Below are 13,546 nucleotides of genomic sequence, written 5' to 3' on the forward strand. Positions count from 1 at the left end.
CTGTCTACTGCAGACAATCTCAGGTACTTTGGGGATATTTTCTCTAAACGGGGTCCCCCCCCGGGTTTATGGACTCGTGGCACTATGCCCGGTACGGAACCGCTACCCCTTCACTGCCCTCCCTGCCCCCCTGACTCAGTTACTATCAGGGCCCTGGAAACACAGTTGGGGTGGGGGATATGGGGATGGGGTCTTTGGGGTTTTGGGGCCTGTCTCCGAACTGCCTGCCGATATAAGTCATTGGACTTCGCTTCAGACTAGTCTACACCACGGCAGAACACGTGAATATGCAATCCCAATGTTAACGTTGTATACTTTGTACTGTCTGACGCATATCTCCATAGTGTTTTTCATTTATATGCTATCTGAACCCCCCAACGCTACATTGTTATTAGGTAATAGAATAGAGATCTCCAAGATAACACCCATGTCGTGATGGCCTTACGTTGCACTGAAGGTTAGATGTATGAAAATGAGCCCCACCCGCATACGGCAAAACATATACCCACCAGTCCTATATGCGCCACCCCGATGATTGCTAATTACATATAAATATGGGAAATTCCCCACGCACATTATTCACGTCATGTCCTTAACGTATATGACAGCTCTCAGGCATTCTCGCCTCCGGATGTTGGGGGGACACGGTGCCCTGAACTTGAGGCCCACACGACACCGCATTATGATGTAGGGGGAGAAGGCCATATGCCTGGGGAGTAAGGGCCGTAAACACAACACGAATTTGATGCAGCTACAAGGGGCTCGGGGACGCGGGGTACAATGACACTGACACCTACCAGATAACGCATAGCCTAAGGGGACCCGATTCAGGACTCAGGGATAGTCCTCAGCCTGGAATTTTCTTTGATTGTTATTCAGCATTCTATGTTTTCTATCTTGCATTTAATAATACGTAAAGAGTTGATATGTCTGGTTTTGACACACAATTGTAATGTTTAAAGTTTATAAGATACTGCATACAACCTCTGTATGACACATGTGACCATTTACACTTGACGCATAAGTAAGCTCACCACTCAGTTTCGATAGGAGGGATGAGACGGGTGACCTTAAATTCCCTACATCTCTAACACTCCTTGTTATCTCCTTTACCACTTCATCTGGTGCGGACCTTGTATCACGCTACCCACACTCTCACTAGTGCCCAGGCTTCACAGCCAGGCTGTAGGCTTTTCCAACCTCTGGGCGGGTCCCAGGTCTGGTGCCTATCGGCGCTGGTTGCAGCGCTAGTTCCTCCCCCTTCACCAACCTCCCCCCCCCCCCCCCCCCCCAAGGGACCTGGTTGCCATTAATTTCCCCTGCGCACTTGAACACTACACACGATTACTGTTGGAGGTTGGAACCCATCCAACCCTAATTGTCTCAACCCTAATTGCCTCACCCACTGATAGACTCTGTTAGCGGCCGCATCGAGCTCCTGCGGATTCCCCCACGCCCCTGGTGCCTCACGGGCCAACCCATCTCTTCCCTACCTCCCCCTCCCTTCTCCAGCTCCTCGACACGGACCTATACCGTGGGCCCCGGACCTGACTGGCGCTCGAACCGCACAGATCGTGATTGGGCCATGGCGTATCGCTGCACACCCCTGAGGGTCCTCACGCAAAATTGCAGAGGCTTAAACGCCCCGGAACGCAGGTCGCATTTACTAAGAGCACTGAAGAAACAACACATCTCGATTGCCATGCTCCAGGAAACCCACTTCAGGGAAGGCTCGGCGCCCAGATTACACAATAGGCATTACCCTGAAGCCTACCTCTGCAACCACCCATCGGCCCACAGGGCGGGAGTTGCGATTGTCGTGGCGGCCGAGATGTCATTTAGAGAACTGGAACGAGAAACTGACCCGCAAGGGCGATACCTCTTCTTAAAGGGCGTTATAACCGACAAAGTGTACACATTAGCGACGATATACGCCCCCAACAGGAAACAGGCACCCTTTTTACGCGATGTCTTGCACAAACTGGAAGATTTTACGGAAGGGATCCTCTTGGTAGGAGGCGATTTTAACGCTCCTTTGGACCCGACACTAGACTCCTCATCAGGACATAGCTGCCTGCCACAACGCCAAATTAAAAACATCCGAGACTCTCTGAGCTCCATGAGGCTGGTCGACTGCTGGAGAACCCTGAATCCCACATCCAAGGACTATACGTATTATTCAGCCCTACATGACAGATATTCCCGCATCGACTTTTTATTTGTCACGCAAGAAGGCTTATCTAGGCTACGTAAAGCCGTCATCGAGCCGGCTGCGTGGTCAGACCATGGCTCAGTCATAATGGAGTTAGAGTCCCCACTATTCCGACCGTCCAGGTGGACATGGCGACTCAACGAAACTCTCCTGTCGGACCCAGGAACCAGAACACAAATCGCCGAAGAGCTGGAACAATTCTTCAGAGACAATAATACCCCCGGGATGTCCCCCATCACTATCTGGGAAGCCCATAAAAGTGTCACCCGAGGAATACTCATACGCGTTGCCACGATCAAGAGACGAGAAGCTATGCGGGAAATGACCGACCTTTACCAATCTATAGCGCACCTAGAACGCCAACACAAAAGAACCCATCTTAATGCAGTATATGGCGAGTTGATGGAAAAAAGAAGAAACCTTAGAGATCTCATCCTGAAAAGGCACCACAGAACGCTACGGCGTTCAAAAAGCTTCTACTACGCTCACGCAAATAAAGGGGGCAAATACTTGGCGAGAATCCTCAGGGGCCCTTCGTCTCCCGGACAGATACACAAGATACGGCTCGCGACGGGAGAAGTGTCACCCCTCCCACAAAAAATCGTGGAGGAATTCAGGATGTACTACCAAAACCTGTACAACCTGCCATCACCGCTGGACAGGGAGTCTCCGACTCGACAATCTGAGCGGACCCAGGAATACTTACGTGGCACCATCGCGAACACGATTGACCGAGACGAGGCCTCGATACTGGACTCCCCGATTAGCACTGAAGAACTCGCAGCAGCTCTTAAATCTTCTAAAACAGGCAAGGCCCCAGGACCGGATGGCTTTTCGGTCGGATATTATAAAAAGTTTTCCAATACCCTACTTCCATGGCTGACCAAGGCGATTAATGAAGCTGGGGAAGGGGGTAACTTTGGAATGGAATCACTGGCGGCCACCATCACGGTACTATTAAAACCAGGGAAAGACCCGCTGTCCTGCGCTAGCTACCGCCCGATCTCACTGCTCAATGTGGACGCTAAACTATTCACCAAAGTTCTGGCCACTAGATTGAAACAACTCCTCCCAAATTTGATACACGTGGACCAAACTGGCTTTATCCCGGGCAGGGAAGCTAGAGATAGCACTCTCCGACTCTTCTCCATTCAACACCACGTAAGGCGAACAAAAACTCCCCTAATGCTGTTGTCGACGGACGCGGAAAAAGCGTTCGACCGCGTTAACTGGACCTATATGATAGCGACTCTTCGACAGATGGGATGCGGACAAAGGCTACTCACGTGGATAGCAGCGCTGTATAGCAGACCTAGGGCCACGATCAGGGTCAACGGAGCCACGACAACCGACTTCGCAATCAATAACGGCACCCGTCAGGGGTGCCCGTTATCGCCCCTGCTGTTCGCAATAACGCTGGAACCGCTACTCCAGTCGATCCGCTTGAACCCCGATATTCAGGGGTACGAATGGAAGGAGAAGTGTCATAAGGTGGCTGCATACGCGGATGATCTGCTATTCTTTATCCGCAACCCCAGAACCTCCCTGCCTTGCCTCCTCTCTGAAATTGATAAATATGGGAAACTATCAGGGTTCAAGCTTAATCTTGCGAAATGCGAAGCCTTGAATCTCACGCTACCCTCTTCAGAATATGACTCACTGAAACCACTCTTCACGTTCCGATGGTGTCACGATAGAATGAAGTACCTCGGCATCTGGATACCCACTGACCCGTCGGATGTATACCGGTTCAACTTTCAACCCATGTCCCAAAAGATAGTTGCTGACCTGACCAAATGGTCGTATCCGCACGTCTCCTGGCATGGTCGTATTGCTGTTCTGAAAATGAACATACTCCCAAGACTTCTCTACCTAATGCAGACCATCCCAGTAGCACTACCGACAACCTTCTTCTCTCCCCTGAAGTCGGCAGTTATCCGATACGTGTGGCGAGGCGGAAGATCCAGGCTGCGATATGACATACTTACTCGACCCAGACACAGAGGGGGAATGGCGCTACCGGACTTCAAGAAGTACTACCAAGCCACAATACTGCAGCGTATTCTGGACTGGCACGCGAGCACAACTTGGAAACAATGGGTAGAGCTGGACAGAGGCCTTATAGGCCCTACAATCGAGGCTAAGATCTGGGGAGGCGACGGGAGTTCTGTCTCGCAACACCGAGAGGACGGGACGGTCCTGCAGACGATCCAGGGATGGAGGACCATGAGAGGCCAGTCCCACATCTCTCCCACGCCTAGCCCGATGACCCCCCTGACATACAACATATCAGTAGGGGGAGGGCTCCCACCCGGCGCGTGGCCTATCGCAACCACTGGGACATATATACCAATATACAGAGTGCTAGGGCCTGGGACACTTCGCACTCTGGACTCGCTGCTGGAGGGTGAACCTAGGACCCCCATCGCCGTCTTGAGATACATACAATTGACACACTATTTCAACACCATACCCCACAAGGACCACCTATTCCGGAATTTATCCTGGTTCGAGAGTCTTTGCGATGGAGGCGACCTCCTGGAACATGCGATATCGGTACTCTACCAAAACCTTATAACGGCCGACATACCCGCCACCGGCACGTTCCAGCGACAATGGGAGGAACAACTGGGAATGACCTTCTCAACCCCTCAATGGAATAAAGCACTTATCTGGCAACAAAAGAGCTCTATGAGCTCGCACTATCAAGAGGTAAATTATAAGTTGATCTCATCATGGTACAGAACACCGACAAGGCTACACCAGATCTTCCCATCCACCTCCCCCACCTGCTGGCGTTGCAATACGGACAGGGGCACTATGGCCCACATCTGGTGGTCATGCCGAGACATCACCATATATTGGATAATGATAAGAGACGAGATAACGTCCATCCTGGGGGACATCACAGACTGGAATGCAGGACTAGCGTTACTCCACATTTCGACGCAACCTATCCCGGTATATAAGAAATCGATACTCCGGCACCTTCTGAATGCAGCTAAAGCTTCTATACCGGTACACTGGAAAACAACCGAGATACCCACTAAGGAGGAGTGGATACAACGAGTCGAAGACATACAGGCAGCTGAGGCGGCGCATGCCTCCCTGATGGACCGAGGAACTAAACATGCAGAGATGTGGTTCCCATGGTTCCAATATATCTCACGATACCGGCGAAACGATGGTAATACCGGAACAGCGGAGGGAGCGTCTGCGGGGATGGGCACCACGTGATGGATCGTGATCAACTTTACCCTCCCTCTCCTCCCATCCTACCTTCTCACCTTGACCATTTTCCCGCAGCAACTTTATATGTCAGGCCGGTGGGGTGCCGGTCTGGGGGAATCCGGGAGCAGTAGGGACGGTTGTAGAACACCATAAGCCACCGCACACTACCGATACCTTACCTATGGCACACGAGGCATTGAGCCACTACTACACACCTCCAACGTATAATCCATAAATCTCAAGTTACAAACTGACCTTTACACCATATACAGTAACCTACACAACCGCCATGGCCGACCACGGTCCCTTCACCTCTCTTTTCCCCTCCCCCCGTTCCCCCTCCCCCCTTCCCCCCCCTTACCACACCCCCCCCCCTCTTTTTTCCACCTCTTCCCCCCCCCACACCAACTACCCCAAGCATATGAAATATAGTCTATAGTCTAATCTACCTGCAACATAGTAAAGATGACACAGCCTTCTCTGCCGTGGCTTTCTTACTTCTTATGACACAATTACGCATTAGAGAAGAAGGAGAGGATAACCTACATAACACATGCATCATTGACTCGCACAGAGCTTAAGGCTGGGGGGACTAAGATACAGTGGAATGACACATTGCCGAACCTAACTCTCACATAGCTCCTGTTCGCATCCCCGAACCATTACATTAGAGCACTGACAGACCCAAGACAGAAAAGCCTCCGGAGAGGTCATGGCCATATGAACCGTATCTAACCATTGACATTAGACGAGAGGGGTACCCCTACGCTCTGCTGACTGGCTAGGGGTAATGATATCCACTGCCCCAGATAGGGCGGTCTGGTTGTGATTTGAGATACCTAGGTTAAGGCCACTCCCACGAACTCTAACGCTATAGCTTGTCTTTGGTGGGCATGGTCAGGCTCAATGTTACGGACACCCGGCCCATCCCACTCGTCAAACGTGGAACTCCTAGTAGATCCCCCTATGCTATGTCTCACATTTGCATGATGGAATTAATCTTTCTTGCCCCTGCAGGTTTGATCAAAAATTATTTGTTGCCGACCATGTGCCACACCCTTACCTTTAAATCCCCGACTACGTCGTCCACTGTGATATTATCACCTATAAACTTTTCTCTCATGTATGGACATTCAAAAAACAAAAAAAAAAAAACACCCACACGGGTGGGAAGATAAGCTGTAACTGTGTTTATCCACAAATTTATTGTTCAGATGTAAAGTTGATTAACTCATATGAAACTTATGCCTGATACTATTATTGCAAAAGCATGATCCATGTTACGCTGTCATCTTTACACAATAAAGATTTATGAAAGTCCCCACCCTCTCTTCCTATCCGCATTTGTTAAATGACCACAATAGGCACCCAGACCACTTCTGCTCAATGAAGTCCTCACGGAGTCCAGTGTCAAAAAAGATCCCTATAGAAAAGCATTGAGTAATGCTTTCCTATGGGTGTGTTTGAATGCGCTCACGCGCCTCTGGCCGCGCATTCGGCTCCACTCAGAAGCCGCCATCGATGGAGGAGAGGGGCGCTGGATTAAGGTAAGCAAATAAATGGTTAACCTTTTATTCGCCACGGAACGGGGCCCAAGTCACCTAAACGGTGACTAGGGCTCTATAGCGTTAGAAATACATATTTGTATTCCTAATGCTATAGTGTTCCTTTAGTATTTCTCCATTTTTTTTATAATTCCCTCCCTCCCTCGTCCATCTTATGCACTCATGATGAGAACACTCCAATCAAATGCTTCCCTATAAATAGCATGTGATTGGACTTTGGAGAAAAGGGCACAGATGATATGTGGCACAGGCATTGGGAACCTTGCCTGGCGCTGGTTTCCAGGTGAGAATAAGGTGGAGACAAAGTAACAAGTGCCCATTAAGGCACAACATTTTTTTTGAAAATAAATAAAAATGGGTTTGATTAGCCCTTTAACGTTTAGCTATTTTTCAGTATACCTCTGGCATTCACACCAGAAGTCAGACACCAGGATCTATCCTGCAAAACTGGGCACAGCAATGCTCCTTACGCAGCTCAGAATGGTGTGCTTGTGTGCACTCAGGGGAACTAGCTTATATCTGACATACTAGTGGCTCAGAGTAATTCAGAAAGCTGAATTAGATGGGAAAATGTATTGTATATCACACCACAGCTCCTACAAATACAGGAGGCTCACTTGCTTATGAAAGTGAAAATGGACAAGATGTTAGACAGGTAAATGGGGGAAGCTTTGCTATTGCAAGGGCTCAAAATGTCATATTTTGAGCTACTAGACAGACCTAGAATTTGCTTGTCACCACAAAAAAATCTGGCATGAACATCATTGGAGTGTCAGTGTATCTGTTTGCAGTATATGTATATTGGGAGTACAAGTGATTATTAATGAATTCAGTGTATATGAATTTAAAAAAGTGTAGCTGTGTGTGAATACAGGGGTGTATTTGTATGGAGTGTGAAAGCAAGTATGTATATTTAAGATTTTGGTGGATATATGACCCCTGTTCTCCTTTCCATGACACTTACAAAAAAAATCAGTGGTAAAACAGCATGTCTCCATAATGAAGTTTTGGCCCGGTCTCCAGATGGTAATAGAAAGAGATCCCAGAATGGAGATGTCCAAAAACAATAAAATAAAATGGACTATAATAACAGTGCTGGTTATGAGCATAAAACGTCCAGAGTATAGTATCCAACGCGTTTCGTCACTATAGTAACTTCCTCAGGGAATAGGAAGTCACTATAGTGACTAAACGCATTGGATACTATACTCTGGACGTTTTATGCTCATAACCAGCACTGTTATTATAGTCCATTTTATTTTATTGTTTTTGGACATCTCCATTCTGGGATCTCTTTCTATTACCATCTGGAGACCGGGCCAAAACTTCATTATGGAGACATGCGGTTTTACCACTGATTTTTTGTAAGTGCAATCTTTGTAATAAATTTTGTAAATTTTATACAATCTGTACCATTTCTTTTTTCTTTTATTCCTGAGCAAAAGTGATATTGCCATATAAACGATTGAATCTGGAACTTCTCTCGTTTACTGCGAGACAGACACCTGCTTCCACTGCTATCCAGTCTCTATTGTATTCATCTGATCCTTGATTTGGATAATACCCCTGACAGGGTGACAGGCGTGATTACCATCTCTCTCTTGTAAGTTCTCTACCACGTGCAAAATTTATCTTTGCCCTATTTACTTCACCATATTTTGTATTTTTGCCATGTAATAGATTCCACGTTCACGATCAGCCATATACAGGTTGTATTGTTTTGTACCACCCTCTACCTGTGTATACCACCCTTGGGGTTTTATACACGCTTCTGTGCATATTTTATATAGTGTGTGTGAGGTACACTTTTTGGGGGGGTGTCTTTCTAGTGTATTATATAGTAAGCTAATTTCTCTTGTTTGTCATTTTGGTATCACCTTCCTCATTTCATATGTCACCATCATTTCTACCACCATCTTGATGACCCTGCCCTCTTCCCTTTGGTATTCCCATTCTCCTTCAGAGCTGCCTTCCCTCCCTGGTGTCCTGTGATACAAGGAAGCTGTGATTTGGCTAGATCTAAACACAGCTTCATCTACAGTGACTGTGCACATTAAAAGGTTACTCCAATCATCATAACCACTACAGCCTGCTGTAGTGATTAGGATGCCAGAGGTTCCCCGGCCTGGTTCCTTGGTAAATGGGCACACAATTTAGCAACTGTTTTCCCCTTACCCGAGTCTCTGCCAGACTGGTGGTGGCTCACTGGTGGGAGCATATCCACAAGGACATAACCAAAACTATCAAACGCTAAATATACCACTGCTAGTTAAATTTGAGATTATTAAACAAACAATTGAGCCAACAAACGTCTCTAAGAATGCTATATGAGCATGTATATATGCATAGTGAAAATGTGATTACTTGTGTTTATCAGAAAGTGAAAAAAAAAAGTCCATACCCAACTTAGAAAAAATATATACTTCTTTTTAGGATTTTCCAATTTGTATTCTGTAAATTGCATAGAACGAGAGAACGTAAAAGGCTAATGTTACAAAATTTCCCATGCGTGATAAAGTCACAATTCACTCACCAAGGCAGAACTACAAGGCTTTCCAGTGCTAGGAACCCAAGGTATGCTACATATCCCATACAAAATCATAACTACCGTAGTTAAGTGATAACTGGTTAACCACCTAACTTTCTCAAATATAACGCTCCCCTTTTTTTTCCATCCCTTCCAGCGAGGCTGGTCATGGTCTAGTAATAGGAGCTTTGCTGCACCGTCTCACACAGCGCCATGACACTCAGAATAAACAAAGTAATTACACCGGACAAGTGCGGCTTATTGGTAACCAAAAACAATGTGGTTCTGAGAGGTACGGCTTATCTAGGAACCACCATAACACAGTGTATGTACTGTATACAGGAACCACCCTTCTTATACTTAAGATGGAGATACTGCCAACATCTGTTTAATAATTTTCCCAATTATACTCCAACCTATCCCCCCCCACTTTCTGATACTTCTTATACCACCACCTGCAAAATACACTTGTTTCCCCTCTACTCCTATCTTGCCGAGATAACTCCTTGTACCAGTATCTGATGAGTGACAGTAGGAAAGCATGGATCTTTCTTGCTCCACTACATCAGTTTACTGCACTAAACTACCGCTACTTCAGCGATAATCCTTACTCTTACACAACCGTATCTCAGGGATAATATAGTGCATCTGCTGACTGATACTTCCTGCAGAAGCATGTACACACCTGTTGAGTAATATTAACAGTAAAACACCAGCTGAGTCCTGTTTAGCAATAAGTCATGTCCTTCCATACCTGTTAAGTTACATTCCTGCACCAACAACATCCATGTCAGCTCTGCGCTAGTCAAACGGTAATAATGCCAGTTCCCTGACTGGGATCTGAGTGTGAGCCTTAGTGCCAGCCATCAGAGTATAATGCCAGCTCCCTGACTTGGACCTTAGTGCCAGCTCCCTGACTTGGACCTTAGTGCCAGCTCCCTGACTTGGACCTTAGTGCCAGCCATCAGAGTATAGTACCTGCAGAGTATAATGCCAACTATCAGTATAGTACCTGCAGAGTATAATGCCAGTCACCAGAGTATAGAACCAGCAGAGTATAATGCCAACTATCAGTATAGTACCTGCAGAGTATGCCAGTCACCAGAGTATAGAACCAGCAGAGTATAATGCCAACTATCAGTATAGTACCTGCAGAGTATAATGCCAGTCATCAGAGTATAGAACCAGCAGAGTATAATGCCAACTATCAGTATAGTACCTGCAGAGTATAATGCCAGTCATCAGAGTATAGAACCAGCAGAGTATAATGCCAACTATCAGTATAGTACCTGCAGAGTATAATGCCAGTCATCAGAGTATAGAACCAGCAGAGTATAATGCCAACTATCAGTATAGTACCTGCAGAGTATAATGCCAGTCATCAGAGTATAGTACCAGCAGAGTATAATGCCAACTATCAGTATAGTACCTGCAGAGTATAATGCCAGCTATAAGTATGGTACCTGCAGAGTATAGTACCAGCTATCAGTATGGTACCAGCAGAGTATAATGCCAGCTATCAGTATGGTACCATCAGAGTATAATGCCAGCTATCAGTATGGTACCAACAGAGTATAATGCCAGCTATAAGTATGGTACCAACAGAGTATAATGCCAGCTATCAGAATGGTACCAGCAGAGTATAATGTCAGCTATCAGTATGGTACCAGCAGGGTATAATGCCAGCTATCAGTATAGTACTACCAGGGTATAGTGCCAGCTACCAGGGTATAGTGCCAGCTACCAGGGTATAGTGCCAGCTACCAGGGTATAGTGCCAGCTACCAGGGTATAGTGCCAGCTACCAGGGTATAGTGCCAGCTACCAGGGTATAGTGCCAGCTATCAGGGTATAGTGCCAGCTATCAGGGTATAGTGCCAGCTATCAGGGTATAGTGCCAGCTATCAGGGTATAGTGCCAGCTATCAGGGTATAGTGCCAGCTATCAGGGTATAGTGCCAGCTATCAGGGTATAATGCCAGCTATCAGGGTATAATGCCAGCTATCAAGGTATAAAGCCAGCTATCAAGGTATAAAGCCAGCTATCAGAGTATAATGCCAGCTATCAGAGTATAATGCCAGCTATCAGGGTATAATGCCAGCTATCAGAGTATAGTGCCAGCTATCAGGGTATAGTGCCAGCTATCAGGGTATAGTGCCAGCTATCAGGGTATAGTGCCAGCTATCAGGGTATAGTGCCAGCTATCAGGGTATAGTGCCAGCTATCAGGGTATAGTGCCAGCTATCAGAGTATAGTGCCAGCTATCAGGGTATAGTGCCAGCTATCAGGGTATAGTGCCAGCTATCAGGGTATAGTGCCAGCTATCAGGGTATAGTGCCAGCTATCAGAGTACAATGCCAGCTATCAGGGTATAATGCCAGCTATCAGGGTACAATGCCAGCTATCAGGGTACAATGCCAGCTATCAGGGTATAATGCCAGCTTCTAGCACATGATTAGAGTGCCAGCCATCACCAAGCAGCCCTACCTGCGCAGACACCCAGTGTGCCCAGTAGTTAGGGTGACACCCCCTCCCGTGAGAGCATGTCTGTGGCCCGTGAGAGCATGTCTGTGGCCCCTGCACACCCAGCCCCGCACTCACCTGATGCACAGCGGCTCCTCCTCCCTCCGCACTAAATTCTATGGAAACAGATCTACACCACCGACCTCAGTGAGCGACGCCATCTTGGGACACTTCCACTTTCCTCCTCCCGCTGACGCACCGTGCATGACGTCAACGCGCAAGCCTGTCACGGGATGTTGTTTTTTCCCCACCTGTAGAGTTCTAAGCGATAGAGTCTGCATTGAACACTGGAGACATTCAGTGGCTCCATGCTGAATGCTCGACTTCCTCTCACTCGAAATGCGCCCCAGCGTGAGACTACAACAGTGTGTCGGCAAGGCACATTACCTTTAGTGTTTAGCGCTCTGATTATGGAGCAGGAAAGCAGTCAGGTGACACATCACGTGATGCTGACTTCACCAGGTGTACAGCTATTCCAGTGTCTGAATATTATTATTATTATTTATAAAGCGCCAACATATTCTGTAGCGCTGTACAATAGCTTACCAAGCCTGTAGGCATTATTATTATTATTTTATTATTTATATAGCGCCATCAGATTCCGTAGCGCTGTACAATGGTATAACTGGCACCTGGCATAAACTGATTCATCCAATCCCTTTTACAGCCTATTCTTTTTTTATATGTTTTAAAGAGAACTTAATAGGGAAGTAATGGCTCAACGTTCAAGATTATTCACTAAAATATGAATTTTAGCAAATAAAATACCAGTTGCAAAACTGAGGCTATAGAAGCCTAGCTGTGGCTATAGCCAAGATTTTTTTTTTTATTATTTCTTCTCCAAAATGTTCAGATTTAAAAAAGTTTATCCAAAAATTATAAATTATTTGAAAAGCTTATACAAATAACATTATATTTAGGGCTCAATTTGGTAAAATTCATTGTCTAGTGAATAACAATGATAATAATGCCAAGTGTGAATGTATAGACATTTAAAGGGACACTATAGTCTCCTGAACAACTACAGCTTAATGTCACGCTCTCAGCCAATCAGTGATTCAACATTCATAAAACTGGCTTGGAAAAGGTAGAAGGCTAAAATATAAATGGTTCTCTTCTGACACCATGCAACATTAGTCATTACATTACATTGCCTTCAGACACCATGCAATACAATTCACCTCAAACTTAGAATATATTGCAAAAATGTAATAAAACTAAATAGCAGATAGACTATAATAAAGAAGCTTTAACACGTAATGTGAATTAGGGAATTATACTGTCTTAAAAAAACGCTACAGGGGGGCGGAGCTTGGCCCCTGGATGGAGAGAACGCTGATTGCCGCAGCTCCTGCTCTTAACAGCAAACTTTGCAGTTTATCACCTATAAACAGCTAATCTTTGGTATATTTAAGCCACACTGCAAGAGTTGACGTCAAGAGGTACAGGATGATACCTCCCAAGCAACCATTCCTGCGAGTCTCACCCG

General features: G+C 46.4%; 1 protein-coding gene across 1 annotated transcript in view; it reads right to left on the reverse strand.

The window, feature by feature from the left end:
- Positions 1-12,255, reverse strand: part of UBAP1 (ubiquitin associated protein 1) — a 39,837-nt gene extending 27,582 nt beyond the window's left edge. The window contains exon 1 of the mRNA XM_063453807.1: positions 12,136-12,255. The gene's annotated coding sequence lies outside the window, so the exon portion shown is untranslated. The remainder of the gene's footprint in view (positions 1-12,135) is intronic.
- Between the last annotated feature and the right edge of the window lie 1,291 nt (positions 12,256-13,546).

Source organism: Pelobates fuscus, chromosome 5 (assembly GCF_036172605.1).
Source record: "Pelobates fuscus isolate aPelFus1 chromosome 5, aPelFus1.pri, whole genome shotgun sequence".
Classification (NCBI taxonomy): Eukaryota; Metazoa; Chordata; class Amphibia; order Anura; family Pelobatidae; genus Pelobates; species Pelobates fuscus.